We start from the raw sequence: 22,915 nt of genomic DNA on the forward strand, positions 1-22,915 counted from the left end.
AGTCATTTAGGGCGGGGCTATCAATCCTTTAGGGAAGAGCTATCATTCCTTTATGGCAGGGCTATCAGTCCTTTAGGGTGGGGCTATCAGTCATTTAGGGTGTGGCTATCAGTCCTTTAGGGAGGAGCTGTCAGCCCTTTTGTGAGGAGCTGTCAGCCCTTTTGTGATTAGCTATCAGCCCTTTAGGGAGGAGCTATCACTCATTTAGGGAGGGGCTGTTAGTCACTTGGGGGGAGCTATCAGTCCTTTAGGGCGGGGCTATCAGTCCTTTATGGCAGGGCTATCAGTCCTTTAGGGAGGAGCTATCAGTCCTTTAGGGCGGGGCTATAAGTCCTTTAGGGCAGGGCTGTTATTCATTTAGGGGGGAGCTATCAGTCCCTTATGGCAGGGACTATCAATCCTTTAGGGTCGAGCTATCATTCCTTTATGGCAGGGCTATCAGTACTTTAGGGAGGAGCTATCAGTCATTTAGGGCGGGGCTGTTAGTCATTTAGAGGGGAGCTATCAGTCCTTTAGGCAGGGACTATCAATCCTTTAGGGTGGAGCTATCATTCCTTTATGGCAGGGCTATCAGTACTTTAGGGAGGAGCTATCAGTCATTTAGGGCGGGGCTATCAGTCCTTTAGGGAGGGGCTATCATTCCTTTATGGCAGGGCTATCAGTCATTTAGGAAGGAGCTATCTGTCCTTTAGGGCGGGGCAGTCAGTAATTTAGGGTGGGGCTACCAGTCCTTTAGGGAGGCGCTGTCATTCCTTTATGGCGGAGCTATCAGTCATTTAGGGCGGGGCTATCAATCCTATATGGCAGGGCTAACAGTACTTTAGGGAGGAGCTATCAGTCCTTTAGGGTGGGGTTATCAGTCCTTTAGGCAGGACCTATCAGTCGTTTTTGGGGTATCAGTCCTTTATTGAGGAACTAACAGTCATTTAGGGTGGGGCTATCAGTCTTTAGGGAGGAGCTATCAGTCATTTAGGGTGGGGCTACCAGTCCTTAGGGAGGAGCTATCAGTCATTTAGGGTGGGGCTATCAGTCCTTTAGGGAGGAGCTATCAGTCCTTTAGGGCGGGGCTATCAGTCCTTTAGGGCAGGACTATCATTTCTTTAGGGAGGGGCTATTAGTCCTTTAGGGCGTGGCTATCAGTCATTTTCTGGTGTGGCTCTCCATCATTTAGGGCAGGGTATCAGTCCTTCGGGGCAGGAGTATCAACCCTTTAGGGCGGGGCTATCAGTCCTTTAGCCCTCAGTCCTCAAGGGTGGACCTATCAGTCCTTTCTCTCTCAGTCCTTTAGGGCGGGGCTCTCAGCCTTTTTGGGTAAGTCTATCAGTCCTTTAGCCCTAAGTCGTCCAGGGCGGAGCTATTAGTCTTTTAGGGCAGGGTTATCAATACTTTAGAGCGGGGCTATCATTTTTTTGGGGGGTGGGGGGGAAGCTATCAGTCCTTTAGCAAGGGATTATCAGTCATTTAAGGCAGAGCTATCAATCCTTCAGGGCAGGGCTTTCAGTCATTTAAGGTGGGGTTATCAGTGGATTATCTCATTTCTGTCCTGCTTTCATCCATTCATCAGTCATTAATTTTGTTAGCAATGCCCATCTTCTAACAAGCCAATCAGTTCCTAAAGAATGAAATAACGCACTGCCTTTTTTTCACATTTCAGGAATGTTTCATGTGGATGTACAAACTTGCTTTATGCAGACTTTAAGATGTAAATTTCTCTAATGAAATAATGAATATTAAAGTTAAATAATACTTAAACTAGTTTTTAAAATGAATTAAATAATTAAAGATTAAAAATGATAAACTCTTATTATAAACAACTCACCAGAAAAATACGAGCAATTAAACCACATTAAATATAATAGTCCAAACAAAACTGATTAAAGTATTTCTAAAAATCAAGGAAACCAAATAAAGAATATCTGTTTTCTCTTTATTATTAATAATAATAATAATATTATTATTATTATTAGCGTCATCATCAACATTATTAGTTTACTATTGTAGGCTACTGTTTAATATTTGTATTCTTTTTAAATACAGTTTTACATAATTTATAGCCCCCCCCCTTTTAAAGGTTTATAAAAAGTAGTTAGAAGTAGTTATTTTAATAAGTATTCTTTAATAATTTAAGCTTAATATGGCAATGCTCTGAGTAATTTACCAGATTAATTTTTTATGTTACTTGTTTAAAACATATTAAAATAAATTTATCAGAAAATAGAAAATGCTAAAAATCCATCAATCTCGGTTTTTATATTATAACATGTCATTTTAATATTTTGGTAGTTTATAATAGTTAAATGTTTCCAGTTTGCTTTCTTTTTTGTGGTTTTAGTTAAAATATTTCTAAAGTTTATTGTTTCTGTTTTTGGTGTGTCTTTTGTTTTGTTGTTTAATGTTGAGCTATTTGATTCAGATTTAATAATCTAAATATATAATAAAATAACTCTTGTAGTTCAAATACACTTTAAAAAGTGTTTTGTTTTATCTACAGTTGTGAATTGCATTATGGGATGTTAATCTCTGCTCTGTCGACTTTTGACGTTGAAAGTTCAGCTCTACAGTTTAACAAAGTGACTTTTATTGACATTTCATTGACAGTTTATTAATTTAAACTATAAATAATGCTCATAATAGTCCCTTTTTAGAACTTTTAGGTCAAAAGTTGTTAAGAGAAAGATCAAGGTTCCATAATGCAATTCAAAAAGTATTAATAAACAACATAAAATCAAATCTGAGAGGATATTTACGGATATTTTAACAGCGTATGCTACAGCCTACTCCAGAAGCAAACAAGTGTGTAATGGTGTTAGTGTGTGAGTCGCTAGTAATCGGTGAAAGTGAACAGAAGCGGCGGGAAGAAGGGGGCGGGGCTGCGGCTGAATAGAAGAGGGATGGCGCGAAAAGAAAGAACGCGGGGTGGCCTGTGCGATGACATCATCCCTCATTTGCATAAATCTCAGCCCGAGCTCTGATTGGCCACGGCCAAGAGAAACCGAAGCCGCTTTTCATCCTTTTCAATGCTCGTCCGGGACCGCAAAGCGAGTGTGTGTGTGTATGTGTGTGTGCGCGCGCGTGTGCGCCGTTTCATTCTCTGCTGCCAGGAGACGCGCATCTCTTTTACCGCCGGTAGACACTTCAGTCTGTCAGCCTCACTTACATCTCCAGTCTGCTGGGTTTTATCACCGCAACATTTGTTTGCCGGTTTTTTCCTCATTCTCAACAGCTGAGCACCCGGTTCCGCTCGGAGAGAGAGAGAGGGAGAAGATCCAAACAAAACGGGAGGAGACGCGAGTACCGACTGGGCGTTGCTGGAGGAAAAACTGCCGTAGATTCGGTAAGATTCGTTTAATATTCTCCCACAACTAATTAAACCCATCAATGAATGTCAGTGTCAGTATAAGAAGCGCTTTTCATTCAGCGGCATGATTTACGATGGGCGCATTGATATGTAAATGAATATTTATGAGCTCTTGTTCGCCTCGCTCATTATAATGGGAGCACCGGCGGAATAAATGAGATCACCCGATGGATGGAAATGCCGCCGAAGCGATCAGGTTTCACACCGGTTTGATTTATAGGGTTAAACACAACACCACACGCATACAATGTAGTTATTTTATAATGTAGTTATTTCATATATGCCGTGTTTAGTGCGCCTCAATGGTGGATGTCTGGGGCGGTGACGGCAAACCCACTCGTAATGTTGGCGGATTTCATCACGGACAGTCCTTCAGAAAGCACATATCGCTCTGACACACGAAGCATAGCACGGGTTTTGAGCTTGGCATGGTTTTTTGTGCGTTTCTAAGCAGTGAAACTTTCCCCTCGTTTGTTCACTGGAGTCTTTTGTTCTGCGCCTCCTCCACCCGCCCGACACACACACTCACTCACACACACATTATATTCACCCGCCCGCTTCACTTAATATATTCACGCTTTTGGAACACTCAGAATTGAATTGTTCGGTCCATATAGGCGTATAATCTATAGAAACCCATAGCGGGTTTAGTTTATAAAGGCTAGGCTACTTCATGTTATAGCCAGTACACATTTATGTAGATTAGCGATACCATATCGAGTCATATAAATATAGGCTATTTAAATATAATGAGATGTATTTAAAACTATTTAAATAGACGGGTGAGTTATTTAGATCACCCAAAAATCATCCTTTACTCATCTTTCACTTGTTTCAAACCTGTTTGAGTTTCTGTTGAACACAAAGGAAGATAACCTGAAGAATGTTGTTGAAAAACAGCCATTGAATTCCTTAAAATGTTTAATTTCCACTTTGACCTCATTGGCTTTTCCCGTTATTCTTCAGAATATCTTGTTTCGTACGTAAATTCATAAAAGTTTACACCCGCTTGAGCGTGAGGGAAATGATAAGGAGATTTTTCAAATCTTGAGTGTACTGTCTCTTTAAGAAAAGCCCAGACCTCATATAGACTAATGATACTGCATTAATTAAACCGACCAACCTGCCAAAATACAAGCCCTCTGGTGCAGTTTATCCACTCGTTTCGATGAAATACAGAGCAGTTAACAACCGGCAGCTCGATATCATTCAATAGTCTACTGTGAAGTATTGACCTTTCTCCAAATACTATAAAAAAGAAACCAGGGAGATTAATCTGAGCGGATTTTAGAAATCTACTATGACTTTAGAAAGGATCCACTCGTTTTTTTATTAGCTTCACATTGCTATTTTCATCTTCTCATAGATTAGCTCAATGGAAATCAACAGGGTGTGTTTTTTGGCATTGGCTCGTTCTCAAATCCATGGAGTCCGAATGTTGCATTTCGCAGCAGGTGCGGGTCGGTTTGCCTTCTCCTGCTGCTAAATCTTGGCTTTGTAAGTCAGTCCGTCCTATTGTCTTGCTTAATAGTTGCCTTCTCTCTTCTCGGCGAACAAAAGGGTTTAAGACGGATGCTTCAGCCCCCTGCGGCCACCACAGCTCCTCTCGGATCTGTCTCCTCTGCTTTTGTCTGGGACTTTTGTGTATAATTATGGAAAGCGGTTTTAAAAACAGAAAAGAAAAGTGAGAGGTATTTCTAGTAAGCCGTCAGTATGTATGAATTCAGAATATGTGAGGTCAATGCGAACAAATCTAATTATTTTATATGCATTTTTGTTTCAGAACACCATTTGTACAGGGGTACAAAAAGTTAAACTAAAAAGAAGTCATTTGCCTTTGTTTTATGAAAATAATAAAACCATAAATACATATTTCATATATTACATATAAAATGTATTTTACAAAACCTGTTTTGGCCTATAACTTGCATTAATCCAAACTAAATATCTCCAAATTCCAAATTTGAAGTTGATATCGCAAAAAATGAGCTTTCACTAATAGTTTGTTAGGGTGCAGTACCAAACATCACCACTAGTTTGCTTTGGCGACCCCCCTTTCTCTGTATGTTTTAAGTGATGTTAACCATTTTTAAAAAAGTTTTGACATTATTTTTGAAGTATAAAATTGCCGTACAATCAAAACTAAATATCTGAAACTATTATATTCCAAATTTGAAATTTATATCTTGAAAAATAAGCTTTCAGTAAAATAGTTTGGGTGCAGTACCAAACATCACCACCAGTTTCCATTGGTAACCATTAAAGGGCGCCCCTGTTTTTCTCTATGTTTTGGGCAATGCAAACCAAATTTTGATAACAGTTTTAACATTATTTGTAAAGTATAAAATTGTCATAAAATCAAAACTAAATATCTGAAGCTATTATATTCCAAATTTGAAATTTATATCTTGAAAAATTAGCTTTCAGTAGTATTTTGTTTGGGTGCAGTACCAAACATCACCACCAGTTTCCATTGGTCACCATAAAAGGGTGCCCCTGTTTCTCTCTATGTTTTGGGCAATGCAAACCGTATTTTAAAAATATTTTTGACAATGTTTGTAAAGTATAGTTCTAGTAAGCCGTCAGCATATATGAATTCAAAATACACAAGGTCATGGCTAACAAATCAAATTAGTTCAGATCCTTTTTTTGTTCCAGAACATGTGTATAAGTTATGTGCCTTTAAGTTTATGAAAATAATAAAACAGTAAATGTAAAAATGTATTATATTACATAAAATATGTATTTTACAGATTTTTTGGCCATAAAATCAAAACTAAGTATCTGAACCAATTATATTTCAAATTTGAGATTTATATCTGAAAAAATGAGCTTTCAGTATTCGTTTATCAGGGCGCACTACCAAATATCACCACTAGTTTCCTTTGGTGACCATATAAGGGCTATTTTTGTGTATGTTTTGAGGGATGTAAACCATATTTTTTATAATAGTTTTGACATTATTTATAAAGTATAGATTTGACAAAATTAAAACAAAAAATCGTAGCCAATTATATTCCGAATGTGAAGTTGATATCGCAAAAAATATGGGCTTTCAGTCATTTCGTTAGGGCACATTACCAAACATCACCACTAGTTTCCTTTGGTGACCATATAAAGGCGCCCCCTATCTCTGTGTATGTTTTGGGCAGTGCAAACCATATTTTTAATAATAGATTTGACATTGTAGAGTATAAAATTGACGTAAAATCTAAATTAAATATCTCAACCAATTATATTCCAAATTTGAAATTGATATCTCAGAAAAATTAGCTTTCAGTAATAGTTTATCAGGGCGCACTACCAAATATCACCACTAGTTTCCTTTGGTGACCATATAAGGGCGCCCCTATTTCTGTGTATGTTTTAAGGGATGTAAACCATATTTTTTATAATAGTTTTGACATTATTTATAAAGTATAGACTTGACAAAATTAAAACTAAAAATCGTAGCCAATTATATTCCAAATTTGAAGTTGATATCGCAAAAAATATGGGCTTTCAGTCATTTCATTAGGGCACAATACCAAACATCACCACTAGTTTCCTTTGGTGACCATATAAAGGCGCCCCCTATCTCTGTGTATGTTTTGGGCAGTGCAAACCATATTTTTAATAATAGATTTGACATTGTAAAGTATAAAATTGACGTAAAATCTAAATTAAATATCTCAACCAATTATATTCCAAATTTGAAGTTGATATCTCAAAAAAATGAGCTTTCAGTAATATTTATTAGAGCGCAGTACCAAACATCACCACTAGTTTCCATGTAAGAGCACCCCCTTTTTTTGTGTATGTTTTGGGCGATATGAACCATACATTTTTAAATAGTTTTGATGATATTCGTAAAGTCTAGCAGGTCTAGTAAGCCATCAGTTTGTACGAATTCAGAATATGCGAGGTCACGGCGATCAAATCTGACTAATTATCTCAGAGCCATTTTTGTTCCAGTGTCATTGTTCTGTCCTTTTATGATCCCGATACAATGCTGTGGCTGTCTGACTCCAGCCCACAGGGATTAGACTCTTGCAGGGCGCCATTGCCAGCAATTACGAATGTGTCATGGCATGATGGGTAGTGACTGTATGAGGAATGGGAGTGGGACCGGCTCTAAATGGCTCTGCTTGAGAAATTTACAGCAAATGACATCAGAAAGGTCAGACGCTTGCTTATGATCATCTGAAGTGACATAAGAGAATGTGAGTCGTCGTTTATTTGGTCCACCAACGCTTGCTTGCTCACTGTATACACTCTTAAAGAGCAGGTCATATAGGTTTGTTGAAAATATCCTACTTGCAGTTTGCATTTTAAACAGTTTGCTGAGTTTATAATCAAAAAAGCGCATGATAAATAAAGATATTGTCTTTAAAATTAAAGAGTTGGATCTGAATCGCATTAATGAATCATTTTATTTTTTGAATCATTCGTCTGCTACCGATCTACATCAACATGATCAAATTAATCTACCTGCGACACATTGAACACTCTGAACGTTTCTGACACAATCAAAACAGACTTGGCCAGCTGACCAATCAGAGCGAGGTATGATTGGCTTATTGAAAGGGCAGGGGTTTACAGACCTTAAGCCCTGAATTGATTTAAATGAACTGAATCGAAGTCATCGCGAAATGATTCTAATATTAAACTCATAGTCTTAGAAAATATTTTTTTAAATCAGATTAGATGCATTTAAACCTGTTGTAGGAGAATCTAGCAAAAATATATGTATAAGTGTTTACGGAAAGGAACTAAAAATAGTTCTTCATAGCATAGCTACATAAAAGTCACATTTGTAGGGTTTCTTTCTAAAAGTGCAATGATCAAACATTGTTACAAACCATAGACATATGTATATTTCCATATGCTAGGACAATCTGACGAGGAAACGTAACTATTTTACGAATTGTCAGAAAAGTAGCAAATTCGTACAAATTAATGTGTATAAAAACGTACGATTTTTAAAAGAAAGCATGCCCCCAAACCCTACCCTTCCCTGACAGATGAGCAAATTGTACTAAATGTGCGAATAAAATTGTACAAATGAATAGAATTAGCCACAAAATCAAAAAGCTATTGTAATTGCGTTGGATATGCACATTCGCGACACTTTAATAATTTCGATAGATATATTGCTCAGCTCTAAATGGTTTCATTAAGATACACTCACAGCTTATTTATAGTGGAAAAAATATGGCTAAAATGCTCTTTATTACGTATTTTACGAACTATAAGTGTTCACTGAAAGGATCATTGAGGAGCTATAAATAGTTCTTCATAGCATAGCTACACAAAAAGTCACATTTGTAGAGTTTCTTTCTAAAAATGCAATGATCAAACATTGTTGCAAACCATACACATATGTATATTTCGATATACGAGGCCAATCTGACGAAGAAACGTAACTATTTTACGAATTGTCAGAAAAGTAGCTAATTCGTACAAATTCATATGATTTCTTATGTAGAAAAACGTACAATTTTAAATGGAGGCATGCTCCAAAATATATACAAATTAGTCACTAAATCAAAACGTTACGAATCGCTGTGAGATTGCATTGGAAATTTATATTTGCGATAATTTCGTTATATATTACGCATCCATAGATGTTTTCTTGAAGATACTCTCTCAGCTTCTTATAGTGGAAAAAAAGATGTACACATTGTACTTTCAAGACTTTCTCACAATGCTGGTATTAGGTATTATAGAAAAAAAAAGTGTTATTTAAATTTAATTGAAAAAACTAACCCAACATTGAGTTTAACCATATTTGACCCAGAACAATTTTTGTATGCTGGTCATTGTAACCCAATGTTGAGTCAAATATGAACAGTTGGGGTTAAAAATGTAATTTAAATTTAATTGGAATAAAATTAACCCAATGGTTAAACGCAAATCCAACGCTATCTCACGGCAATTCGTAACTTTTTAATTTAGTAGCTAATTCATATCAATTGGTATGATCTAATTCGTACAATTTAGTACGATTTGCTCATCTCACAATGAGAGGTGTGGTTTGGTGCCACGCCTCCTTTTTAAAATTGTACATTTACGTACGACTGAACTTACGAATTAGCCACTAAACTGACAAAATGTAAAATACTTACGTTTCCTCGTGAGGTCAGGCTGTTTTATCCCTATTTGACTCAACGTTCACTTTATACAACCCAACATTTCTTTTAGAGTATACTTATTTACATGTATTTTTATTTTTATTTCTTTTTTTATGATAGAAAAAACTATTACAAAAGATTCTACTACAAACAATAACTATTTTACGAACTATAAGTGTTCTCTGGAAGGATCTTTGAGGAACTTAAAACAGTTCTTCATAGCATAGCTACACAAAAAGTCACATTTGTAGGCTTTCTATGTAAAAGTGCAAGGATCACTCTGTCATTTGCAGGAATACAGTGTTTTTAGAGTGTCATCTGTCGGTTTTCTGATAATTCTCTGGTTAAGACAGCACCCGTGGGGCTGAGCAGTTGTCGCGGTGGACAGTTGGCTGTGTTTGGATGGGATCTAGAGTTGCAGCTGTGGTCATTGAAAGGGTTTGTTGCGTTGTGGGTGCTTTTTTCGGGGTGTGTTTGGTGGTTACGCCTCAGCTCTGTGTAAACACGTCTGCTGTGCAGAGTTGCAGAGCTCGCGCTGTGTTCATCTATATCTGGAGGAACATTATCTGACGCCGTCCTGATGCATTTCAGATCAATCTTCTTTGTTCCCGTTTTCTTGGCAGATGTCAGTCAGTGAATGGAGTCATTGAGAGCGTTGCCGCGTGCTGCTGTTACTGATGGATGGATTGACGAGCTGTTCCTTTAATGATTATAGACTAGTTTACATACAGAGCTGTGCAATGTGAAGAAGTATTACCATAGCCAATGTATCTTGTGACACCACAAAATAAACAATACAGCATTGTATGAACATAAAAGTGTTGTTTTATACTATGCTCAATCGTTTATTTTGTTTATTTTTTTGTGGCGTCACAAAATACATTGTGGTGGTGTTGTCAAAAATATCAGTATTTCCATAAGTATCGATACTGGAATCTTTAAAACGATACGGTCTTGCATTTGGTTGAGAAGGTTTTTTAATTTGTGAACGAAGGAAAAAATAAACAAGGAAGGACACAAACAGGCCAATATGCAAATGTTTATATTACTTGACCCAATGGTTGGGTTAGTCTATAATTGACCTAGAACCCAACGTTTTTGGGACTGGTTTATTTTAACCCAATGTTGGGTAAAATATGAACAGTTGGGGTTAAAAATGTAGTATCATTGGAAAAATAAGCCAAGGGTTTGGTTGATCCTATTTGACTCGATTGTTGGGTTTGTACATAATTGACCCAGAACCCAATTTTATTTGAATCCTAGTTTGTTTTAACCCAGTGTTGGGTCAAATACGACGAATAGTGGTTAAAATGACATTTAAATTTCAGTGAAAAATTATCCAGTGGTTGCCTTTATCCTATTTGACCCAATGGTTGGGTTTGTCCATAATTGACCCATAACCCAACTTTTTTTTGGTATAGTGGTTTGTTTTAACCAAATTTTGGGTCATTTATGAACAGTTGGGGTTAAAAATGTAGTTTCATTAGAAAAATAAACCAATTATTTGGTTTATCCTATTTGACCCAATAGTTGGGTTTGTGCATAACAAACCCAGAATCCAACTTTTTTTGTATACTGGTTTATTTTAACACAATGTTGTGTCAAATATGAACACCAGGGGTTAAAAAATGTAGTCTCACTGAAAAAATTACCCAATGGTTGAGTTTATCCTATTTGACCCAATGGTTGGGTTTGTCCATAATAGATCCAGAATCCAACTTTTTTTGGTATACTGGTTTATTTTAACCTAATGTTGTGTCAAAAATGAACCCCTGGGGTTAAAAATGTGGTCACATTGAAAAAAATTACCCAATGGTTGAGTTTATCCCATTTGACCCAATGGTTGGGTTTGTCCATAATAGACCCAGAATCCAACTTTTTTTTGTAAACTGGTTTATTTTAACCCAATGTGTCAAATATGAACACCAGGGGTAAAAAATGTAGTCACATTGAAAAAAAATTACCTAATGGTTGAGTTTCTCCTATTTGACCCAATGGTTGGGTTTGTCCATAATATATCCAGAATCCATCTGTTTTCGGTATACTGGTTTATTTTTACCCAATGTTGTCAAAAATTAACCCCTGAGATTAAAAATGTAGTCACATTGAAAAAAATTACCCAACGGTTGAGTTTATCCTATTTGACCCAATGGTTGGGTTAGTCCATAATATATCTAGAATCCATCTGTTTTTAGTAAACTGGTTTATTTTAACCCAATGTTGTCAAAAATTAACCCCTGAGATTAAAAATGTAGTCTCACTGAAAAAATTACCCAATGGTTGAGTTTATCCTATTTGACCCAATGGTTGGGTTTGTCCATAATATATCCAGAATCCATCTGTTTTTTGTATACTGGATTATTTTAACCCAATGTTGTGTCAAAAATGAACCCCTGGGGTTAAAAATAGTCTCATTGAAAAAATTGTTGAGTTTATCCCATTTAACCCAATGGTTGGGTTTGTCCATAATAGACCCAGAATCCAACTTTTTTTGGTATACTGGTTATTTTATTTTTATAATTATTTTTAGGGGTTTTCACCTTTATTTTGACAGGATGGTGGAGATTTACGAACAGGAAAGTATGGGGAGCAGAGATAGGGGAAGGGTCAGCAAAGGACCTCGAGCTGGAAATCGAACTCAGGTCACTGTGAGCACCTCGGTGCCATGTGTCGACACGCTAACCACAAGGCTATTGGCGCCAACATACTAGTTCATTTTAGCCCAATGTAGGGTCAGATATGAACAGTTGGGTTTAGAAATGTAGTTTCATTATAAAGCGTACGCCAATGGTTAGGTTGATCCTGGAACGGTTGGGTTTGTCCGTAATTGACGCAGAACGTTTATTTTGGAGTGCTGGTTTGTGGATTAAATATTGAAAATAGTATTGAATATCAAAGTTTATCAGGGTATCGTATCAAAGTTAGAAATTCCAGAATGGTGACAGCACTAGTTGGTGGTAAATTCCTTTTTCGGAAATTATATTATTATTACGAAAATGCAGACGAAAACATCAATAACAGCATTGTGTCGATCTTGAAAGTACAATGTTTACTTTATATTTCGCATTATTTTATTAATAACGTTGGAACGTTGCCCTTACGTTTGGTAGAAACATGATTATCAATGTTATAAGGAAATAGTCCTTTACATGTGGTCAATAGATATAAACTATTAATTGATTGCATTAACAGAAATGGTGCTATATCATTTTACGTATTGTTATCAGGATATGAGATTTTCATATACAGTGCATGAGCGTCCATATTAAAGTAATCTGTCCTGGAAACGAGCTGTTTGATGCCTGTAGGCCTCAATGCAGTGAAAAATGTCAACCTACTTACTAAAGGTGTGATCCTAATTTTCCCGCAGTATCCAGGTCACGGCGTTCGTGAGATATATGCTTTATGAGCAGCACACGTTATGTAAAAATGAACTGGATTTTCATCTGCAATGCTTTGTGCTCGGCTGGTTGCACACGCAGGTCTGTATAGCTCACGTTAATTCTGAGCGGTTATATTTATTATTTATTTGAGGAAATGCATCTTCCTGTGATCGTAATGTCCTTGAATTGTGCTCAGGATGCAAACAGAGGTCATTTACTCTAAAGTAATATCAGGATCAAGTCACCTGAGCAGCTATCTACACTTTTTGTTTATGTTATTGGTAAGGCTTTGCTGTATTGACTCATTAGTTAATGTTAGTTCAAGGGTCAGTTCACTCCAAAATGAACATTCACTCACTGTTTACTCTCCCTCAAGTGTATCCAAACCTTTATGAGTTTCTTTCTTCTGTTTAACACTAAAGAAGACGTTTCAAAGAATGTTGGAAACCTGTAACCATTGACTTTCATACTATTTGTTTTTCTGCTATGGAAGTCAGTGGCTACCAGTTTGTTTTAGCTTTGTTTAAATGATCTTATTTTGTGTTTAACGGAATAAAGAAAGTCAAACAGGTTTGGAACAAGTAAACTGTGAGTAAATGATGATTTTTGGGTGAACTAACCCTTTAATGCATTGACTACCTAATGGAGGAATGCGTTGTCTTTGTTAGCATCAATTTTAATAATAGCTTTTCATTGGTAATGCTCATTTAAAGCAGATTATTAGTGAATGAATCAAGCTTAATTGACTTCAATTGATGCTTTGAATTATAGCTCTGTCATTCTTACTCTGTCCTTTAAACAATGCTGGGTTGTTTTAACCCATCGTTGAGTCATATATGGAAAATCATGTAATTTATGTTTAATTTAAAAAATTAACCCAATGTTGGGTTTGTCTATATTTGACCCAGAATCCAACATTTTTGTTGTATGCTGGTTTGTTTTAACCCAATGTTGGGTCAAATAGGGACAGTTGGGGTTAAAAATGTGATTTCAAAGTCATTGGAAAAAATATCCCAGAAATTGGGTCAACCTATTTGACACAATAGTTGGGTTTGTCCATATTTTACCCAGAACCCAACATGTTTTATTATGCTGGGTTGTTTAAACAGAGTGTTGGGTTTATTCCATTTGACCCAATGGTTGAGTTTGTCCAAAAGTGACCCAGAATCAAACATTTTTGTAGTATGCTGGCTTGTTTTAACCCAATGTTGGGTCAAATAGGAACAGTTGGGGTTAAAATGTAATTTTAAAGTCATTGGAAAAAATATCCCAGAAATTGGGTCAACCTATTTGACACAATAGTTGGGTTTGTCCATATTTTACTCAGAAGCCAAAAATGTTTTATTATGCTGGGTTGTTTAAACAGAGTGTTGGGTTTATTCTATTTGACCCAATGGTTGAGTTTGTCAATAATTGACCCAGAACCAGAATTTTTTTAGTATGCTGATTTGTTTTAACCCAGTTTTGCATCAAATATGAACAATTGTGGTAAAAATGTAACTTCAGTTTCTTTTGAAAAATAACCCAATGGTTATTTATGCATTTTAAATTTATGCTATTTGACCCAATGGTCAGTTTTGTCCATAATTGACTCAAAATCCAACATTTTTATGGTGTGCTGGTTGTTTTAATCCAATTTTGGGTCAAATGTGAACAGTTGGGGTTAAAAATGTAACATAGATTTAATTGAAAAAAATAAATAACCCAATGGTTGGGTTTATCTTATTTGACCCAATAGTTGACTTTGTCCATAATTAAACCAGAATCTTTTTTTTTTTTTTTTGCTGGTTTGTTTTTAAATCCAATGTTGGGTCAAATATGAACTGTTGGGGTTGAAATTTCATTTAAATTTCATTGAAAAAGAACCTAATGGTTGGGTTTGTCCATAATTGACCCAGAACCCAAACTTTTTTGTGCTAGTTTGTTTTAACCCAATGTTGGGTCAAATATCATTGAAAAAGCAAAACCAATAGTTGGGTTTATCCTATTTGACCCAATGCTTGGGTTTGTCCATAACTCACCCATAACCTAGCATTATTTTAGTAGACTGGTTTATTTTACCCTAATGTTGGGTCAAATATGAACAGCTGGGGTTAAAAATGTCATTTAAATTTCATTGAAAATATAACCCAGTGGTTGAGTTTGTCCCTATTTGAGCCAACATTGAGCCAATACCACCCAGCATTCTTTTAAATTGTATACCAAAAATAACTTTGCACATATATTTGTTCTTGGTATAAGAGAAGTCAGAGACAGAGTTTGTAGTTGTTCGAAGCCTGCGAGAATCTCTGAGCGACTAAATTTCCTCCGGGACTTATTTCCCTATAATTATTTAGTAGATTTCATGATAAAGCAGCTTATAGAGTGTGTTTCAGAACAGAGAGCGAGTCTGTTTCGACCCAGCCGGGGGTGAATATTCTCGCCCGGAGCCGTAACAGTGAAAGCGCAATCACTTCTGCGAGAGCTTGAACCTATACGGCCGTGGATTACCAGCCTAGATCCACAACTATCACTAATGTTTGGCTGTACATAATCTTGACAGAGACTCTCCAGCAGCCACGTTATCAAGGTTTTCTGTCGAGTCAGAACAGAAGCTCAGAGTCCATCTGGAAGGTGCCGGTCAGCTGTGAGCAGGAAGATAATCCTCTTATACTGTAGGTACAGTCATTTCCTGTGAAGTGTGTGTGTGTGTGTCTTGTATTTCTGACATCGTGGGGACCAAATGCAACCCACAAGTGTAGCGATACCAGTAAATTTTGACCTCATGGGGACGTTTTTGTTGGTCCTGATGAGGAAAACGGCTGGTAAATCCAACAGAAGGAAGTGTTTTGAAAGTTAAATGTGCAGATTGTTTCCTGCAAGTGTTGGTTTAGGGGAAGAGTTGTGGAAGAGGACACAAAATACAGTCTGTACAGTACAAACAGCGTTATGTCCCCATAAAGATAGCTGTACAAGTGTGTGTGTGAAATTTCACTGTGTTAAATATAGTGACTGAAATGATGACAAATTGTCAATATCATCACAAAAATATCATTTATGTTGAAATTGAGCTGCAATTAATTATAAATAGGGAGCAAGAAGGTTGCTGGTTTGAGTCCCGACTGGGTCTGTTGGCATTTCTGTGTGGAGTTCTGATGTTCTCCCTGTGTTGGCGTGGGTTTCCCCAATAGTCCAAACACATGCGCTATAGTCGAATTGAACTAAATTGGCCGTAGTGTATGAGTGTGTGTGCGTGAATGAGAGTGTATGGGTGGTTCCCAGTGCTTGATTGCAGCTGGAACGGCATCCGCTGCGTAAAACATATGCTGGAATAGTTGGCGGTTCATTCCACTGTGGCGACCCCTCATGAATAGATGACTAAGCTGAATGGCAGTGAATGAATGTCCATCGGAAAAATGTATCATGGTCTACCTTGAAACTGGTAATCGTGACCACATAGTCTGTATGTTAGTGTGTGTGTGTGTGTGTGTGTGTGTGTGGCTTCCTCCTGTTTGCTGAAGGGTGTGTGTATTGTCTGGTGCAGCTGACGTTGCTGTCACAAACACACACACTCTCAGATGTCAGCGATCGAACGCCACCAGCTGCTTCGTATCATCTCTTATGTAATTTGTCTTTTAGTGCTGGCTGTATATAATGGGACGGAGCCGCTCCTCGGGTTACAAATTAGTTAAAAGCCCCCGAAACCTCCCAATTTGGCCGCGAGCACATGTCCTGCTAATGCAGTCCTCGGCGGGCCATCTGTGCTGCCACTTTTTCCTGTGGGTGATCAATACCCGTCTGATCTGATCTCGTCTCTCCGTTTCTCCTCTTTTACTCTGGGCCAGGTGGCGTGCAGATACAGCTGAAGTCAGAACCATTCGCCATCCTGTGATACTTTCACATATTGTCCAAACGATGTTGAACAGAGCAAGGAAATATCCACAGTATTTCCTATAATCTTTGTTCTTCTGGAGAAAGTCTTATTTGTTGGGGTTGTCCATATTTAACCCAGAACCTAATTTTTTTTTAGTATGCTGGTTTGTTTTAACGCAATGTTGGGTCAAATATGAACAGTTGGGGTTAAAAATGTATTTTAAATTTCATTGACAATATAACCAAATGGTTGGGTTTGTCTTTAATTGACCCAGAACCTAACTTGTATTTTAGTATAGTTGACCCAGAACACAACATTTTTAGCATGCTGGTTTGTTTTAACGCAATGTTGGGTCAAATATGAACAGTTGGGGCTAAAAATGCAACTTAAATTTCATTTGAAAAATGACCCAATGGTTGGGTTTATCCTATTTGACCCAATGTTTGGGTTTGTCTATAATTGACCCAGAACCCAACATGTTTTAGCGTGCTGATTTGTTTTAACCCAATGGTAGGTCAAATATGAACAGTTTGTGGTTAAAAATGTTATTTAAATTTCATTGGAAAAATAACCCAATGGATGGGTTTGTTTTATCCCAATGCTGGGTCAAATATAAATGATTGTGGTTAAAAATGTAATTTAATTTAAATTGATAAAATATTCCAATGGTTGGGTCTGTCCATAATTGACCCAGAACTTAACATTTTTAGCATGCTGGTTTGTTTTAACCCAATGCTGAGTCAAATATGAAGAATAGTGGTTAAAAATGTCATTTAAATTTCTTTGGAAAATATCCCAAATGGTTGGGTTGATCCTGTTTGGGTTTGTCCATAATTGCCCCAGAACCCAACATTTTTTAGCGTGCTGATTGGTTTTTACCTCATGTTGGGTCAAATGTAAACAATTGTGGTTAAAAATGTAATTTAATTTAAATTGATAAAATATTTCAATGGTTGGGTCTGTCTATAATTGACCCAGAACTTACCATTTTTAGCATGCTGGTTTGTTTTAACCCAATGTTGAGTCAAATATGAACAATAGTGGTTGAAGATGTCATTTAAATTTCTTTGGAAAATATCCCAAATGGTTGGGTTGATCCTGTTTGGGTTTGTCCATAATTGCCCCAGAACCCAACATTTTTTAGCGTGCTGATTGTGGTTAAAAATGTAATTTAAATTAAATTGAAAAAATATCCAAATGATTTGGTTTGTCCGTAATTGACCCAGAACCTAACTTTTACTTTAGCATAGTTGACCCAGAACCCAACATTTTTAGCATGCTGATCTGTTTTAATCCAATGGTAGGTCAAATATGAGCAGTTTGTGGTTAAAAAGATCATTTAAATTTCATTGGAAAAGTAACCCAATGGATGGGTTTGTTTTATTTGACCCGGTGATTGGTGTGCTGGTTTGTTGTATCCCAATGCTGGGTCAAATATGAAATAGTGTGGTTAAAAATGTAATTTAAATTAAATTGATAGAATATTCCAATGGTTGGGTTTGACCATAATTGACCCAGAACCCAACATTTTTTAGTGTGCTGTTTTGTTTTAACCCAATGTTGCCTCAAATATGAACAGTTGTGTTTAAAAATGTAATTTAAATTTAATTGAAAATATAAGCCAGTGGTTGGGTCTGTCCATAAATAACCCAGAACTCAAACTTTTTTAGTATGCTGGTTTGTTTTAACCCAGTGTTGGGTCAAATATAAACAGTTGGGGTTAAAATACAATTTCAATTTCATTGAAAATATAACCAAATGGTTGGGCTTGACCATAATTGACCCAGAACCTAACTTTATTTTAGCATAATTGACCCAATAAATATAAAACATAAGCCAGTGGTTGGATCTGTCCATAAATAACCCAGAACTCAAACTTTTTTAGCATGCTGGTTTGTTTTAACCCAGTGTTGAGTCAATTATAAACAATAGAGGTTAAAAATGTCATTTAAATTTCATTGAAAATTTAACCCAATGGTTGGGTCTGTCCATAATTGACCTAGAACTCAAACTTTTTTAGTACGCTGGTTTGTTTTAACCCAATGTTGAGTCAAAAACAGTGGTTAAACAGAAATTGGGGAGAGAAATATACAGGAGGGCTAATAATTCTGACTTGATCTGCATATCTGGCCCATGTCCTGTGTGCGTCCCGTTCTGCGGGTGTCCATCAGAGGATTAGCATCAGGCTTTGTCCCGAGTTAACGAGCTCTGTCATGTGTTAATCTGGATGTCCTCAGGGGACCATGTTGGATCCGCTGCTGGGTATGATGTTTGGACAGAGGTGCTGCTTTGGTGCTCACGTTTGATTGCATTTCAAGCACCTTTGATTGGATTTCACAGCAGATGTGCTGGTGTTTATAGACGTGCTGCAGGAAACTGGAGCAGAGAGGAGAAGTTGAACGCTTTGAAATGTGATATCGCACCTTTAAATGGGTGACATTCATGGTATGAGAAGCATGACAGGACATTCAAAACTGTCTGTCTGACAAGAATGCATTCAGTCGCACCTGGACTTAAAAAAAGAATAACTTTGCAGGTAAAATGACTGGATATATTTTAGAGTTATGCAGATTTAACCTAAAATAAATGACATTCACAGGACAATATTGTCTACAAATAGATGGATTAGCCTTGAATTTTTATTCATTCCTTCATTTTCCTTCGGCTTAGTCCCTTTATTCATCAGGAGTCACCACAGCGGAATGAACCGCCAACTTATCCAGCATATGTTTTACTTCCAGCTGCAACCCAGTACTGGGAAACACCCATACACACTCATATATACACACACACACACACTCATACGCTATGGCCAATTTAGTTCATCTAATTCACTTGTGTTTGGACTGGAACGTTTTTAATTTGATATCTGAAGTATACAGGATTGATCGATCACCAGAGCTAAAATTAGGCACTTTTGGAGAGACCTCAGAAACAGGAGATAATTATATATCACAGGTAGTATCTTTGAGTATGATATTAGCAAAGAAAATAATTGTACAAAATGGGAAGTCAGATCTTTGAGACCTGAATTAGGAGCTTAAGTTGTGTGTTGCCCATGGAAGAAATGCGATATGGGATGGCAAACAAACTAAACATATTTTTAAAATCTGGATCTCAGTTATGTTTTATTTCAGTAATGCTGACTTGTAACTCAGTGTAGGTGGGATTGGTTTGGCTAATGTCGAGTTGTGGAGCCTACACATTTCTCTGTAAATTATTATTATTTATTGAAATATTTAATTCTATTCTTTTCTCTGAAGCTTTCTGGATGATAGTGTATTATGTTGAGTCCGACTGTGTATCCTGAAATGGATATCCTGAAATATTTTATTTTATTCTTAGTTTGTTCTGTTTATGTTATTGTTTATTTTCTTATGCTAAAAACAATAAAAAGATTAGATTAAAAATAATAATAATAATAAAAATAAACTAAAAGTGCTCCACATTAATGGTGCTAAAACATTACAGGACATTCAAAACCGTCTGTTTGACAAGACTGCATTCAATCCCACCTGGATTTATTATTATATATTTATATTTTGCAGTGTAAAGTACTGATGTATGGTTATATTTTAGAGAATCGTACAGCTTTCATTTAAAATAAGTGACATTTACAGTACAATACAATCTAAAAATAGATTTAGTAGTCATGCATTTTTCCTAATGTTGTGTTTTTTATGCATTTTACCTAATGGACTTCTTTATCTCATTCATCAATTTTTTTTTGCTACACTAAAATATCTCGTGCTGTTTTTTGCAATTACATTGCAGTTAAATAGAACAATGCAGGGTGTGAAAACACACTATTTTAAAGATTTAGGGCTCTATTTTGACGATCTCAAAAGCATTAAGGGCGTATCAGAATCTACTTTTGCTATTTAAAGGATGGAAAAATCCACTTTGCGCTATGGCGCATGGTCTAACACGGTTGAGCTTATTCTCTTAATGAGTTATAGGTGTGTTTTGAGAATAAACCAATCAGAGTCTCATCTCTCATTCTCTTTAAGAGTGAGTTGAATCACGCCATGGCACATTTGCTATTTACATGGCGGACTTTGTAAGTGGAAAAACTGAAGGCTTCACTAGAGAGTAAACCATTAAACAGAGCATCTGCAGCGCCAGAATGAGAGATGAGCCTCCTCATTCTTTACTTTCACTTTCACTCTCTTTCGTGTATAAGGAAACATGTTGTACGCACAGACATCCATTGGCCTATACATAATTAATTTAGTTTGTTAAGCACAAAGATTTGTTTCAAAACTATTTCTAAATTCAGTTTTAATTTCCAGCAAACAAATAAATGAACAATAATAACGAAGTGTGATCATACAGTTATATTCAAACACACATGCTGTGCCTCATATGGTCTAAAACCTGACAGGTGGGCAAATCTAAGCTTGCTTTTAATAAAACAAATATAAATATGCATATAATAAATAATACTGCTAATAATAATAACATTATACCAAAGCAAGTCGTCATGAATAAACTGAAAAAGCCCCCCGAGTGTAACACATGGGAGTGACAGAGACAACATCAGGATCCAAGTGCAGGTTTATTGGGTAGTCAGGCAAGCAAAGGTCAACACAGGTGCAAACAGATGAATAAAGGCAAATCCAGAATCGTAGTCACTATAACAGGCGAGAGGTCGGAGGGCAGGCAGTGAACATGGACAAACAGACAAACTTGGAGAGGGTCAAAACACGGAGAAACAAGACTAAGGAAACCACGTTGAATTGTCACTTTACAGGTAAACAAGACTCGGCAATGTGAATGACTGCGTGTGCTGCTAAAGTAGTGTGGAAATCAGTCTAGAAGCAGCATCAGCTGTGGGAGTCCAATTAGTGGAGACTTGGAGCAGGTGTGTGTGTGTGGCATGACTGAATATGTAGTTCATAAGATGTAGTCCATGTGAAAGTGAGTGCTTACCAGTGACCTCTGGTGGTTAGAGATCACTCGTAATCATGACACTGAGATTAATTTATATTTATGTATAAAGTAATCAATTTTGTAATATTTTAGTCCTTTAATTCATTTTATTTGTGAAGATATTTGTGTATTGCTGTACATCCTGTGTGTATTAAGCAATGTTTAAGCGAGGCGCACAACTGCTTTCAGCTGGTCTATTGAACTGCCTATTTTAGTTCCTCAAAATAGCAATGCGCCTTAACACACCTCCTTTTTTAGACCAGATTGACTATGGGTGCACATATGAGCGCAAATGCTTTTGCTATTTAAACAGCGTAGCGCAAAACGTCAAAACGACACTTGCGTTGAGCTGAAACTAGCAAACAACAATTGCGTCAAACCTTGCGCCGCATTGCGCTGTGTGTATGATAGGGATCTTAGTGTGGTTTGCAGTTGTTTTAACAGCAACAAAAAGTGCTGTGCATCTAGTCAAATCCCTGGATGATTGGAGAAAGATACAAAATGGAGAAAAATACGTATTTCAATAGTTTGACGGCAGTGGCAAATGTTTTGCAGCCTTTAACTTGCAAAAAATGCAAAAGCTTTGTGAGCAAATGCAAAGTTTCTTCAGTGAAGGCAAAGCTTTTGCAAACAAATACAATGTTGTCACGGGGAAGGCAAATGTTTTGGAAGAGATTGGAGAAGATTTGGGAGAAAATGCTGTTGTTGTTTTTGGCGCCACAAGGTTTATACACATTTACATTTATTTAGCAGACGCTTTAATCCAACGCGAATTACAAATGAGGATTAAAGAAGATTGCGGTTTTAGGCTCTTGATCATTCTGATGTTTATATTTTATAATTTCTCTGTGTTGAATCCTTGTATTATTATATTTTATTATTATTATTATTATTTATATTATTATTAACATTATTATCATTATTATTATTATTATTATTATTATTATTATTATTATTATGCATATTATTATTATTAATATTAATATTATTATTATTAACATTATTATTATTATTATTATTATTATTAACATTATTATTATTATTATTATTATTAATATTATTATTATTAATATTATTATTATTAACATTGTTATTATTATTATTATTATGAATATTATTATTATTATTTACATTATTATTATTAACATTATTATTAACATTATTATTATTATTATTAATATTATTATTATTATTATTATTTATATTGTTATTATTATTATTATTAACATTATTATTATTATTAATATTAATATTATTCTTATTAATATTATTATTA

The 22,915-nt window shown here is 36.1% G+C and overlaps 1 protein-coding gene across 2 annotated transcripts in view; it reads left to right on the forward strand.

The window, feature by feature from the left end:
- The first annotated feature begins 3,031 nt into the window (after positions 1-3,031).
- Positions 3,032-22,915, forward strand: part of prr36b (proline rich 36b) — a 75,423-nt gene continuing 55,539 nt past the window's right edge. Inside the window, exons 1-2 of one of the 2 annotated variants that reach the window (XM_056452938.1) lie at positions 3,042-3,126; positions 3,224-3,334. The gene's annotated coding sequence lies outside the window, so the exon portion shown is untranslated. Of the gene's footprint in view, positions 3,335-22,915 lie in introns of both variants that reach the window. The other variant, XM_056452937.1, reaches the window with a different exon arrangement.

Source organism: Danio aesculapii, chromosome 3 (assembly GCF_903798145.1).
Source record: "Danio aesculapii chromosome 3, fDanAes4.1, whole genome shotgun sequence".
Classification (NCBI taxonomy): Eukaryota; Metazoa; Chordata; class Actinopteri; order Cypriniformes; family Danionidae; genus Danio; species Danio aesculapii.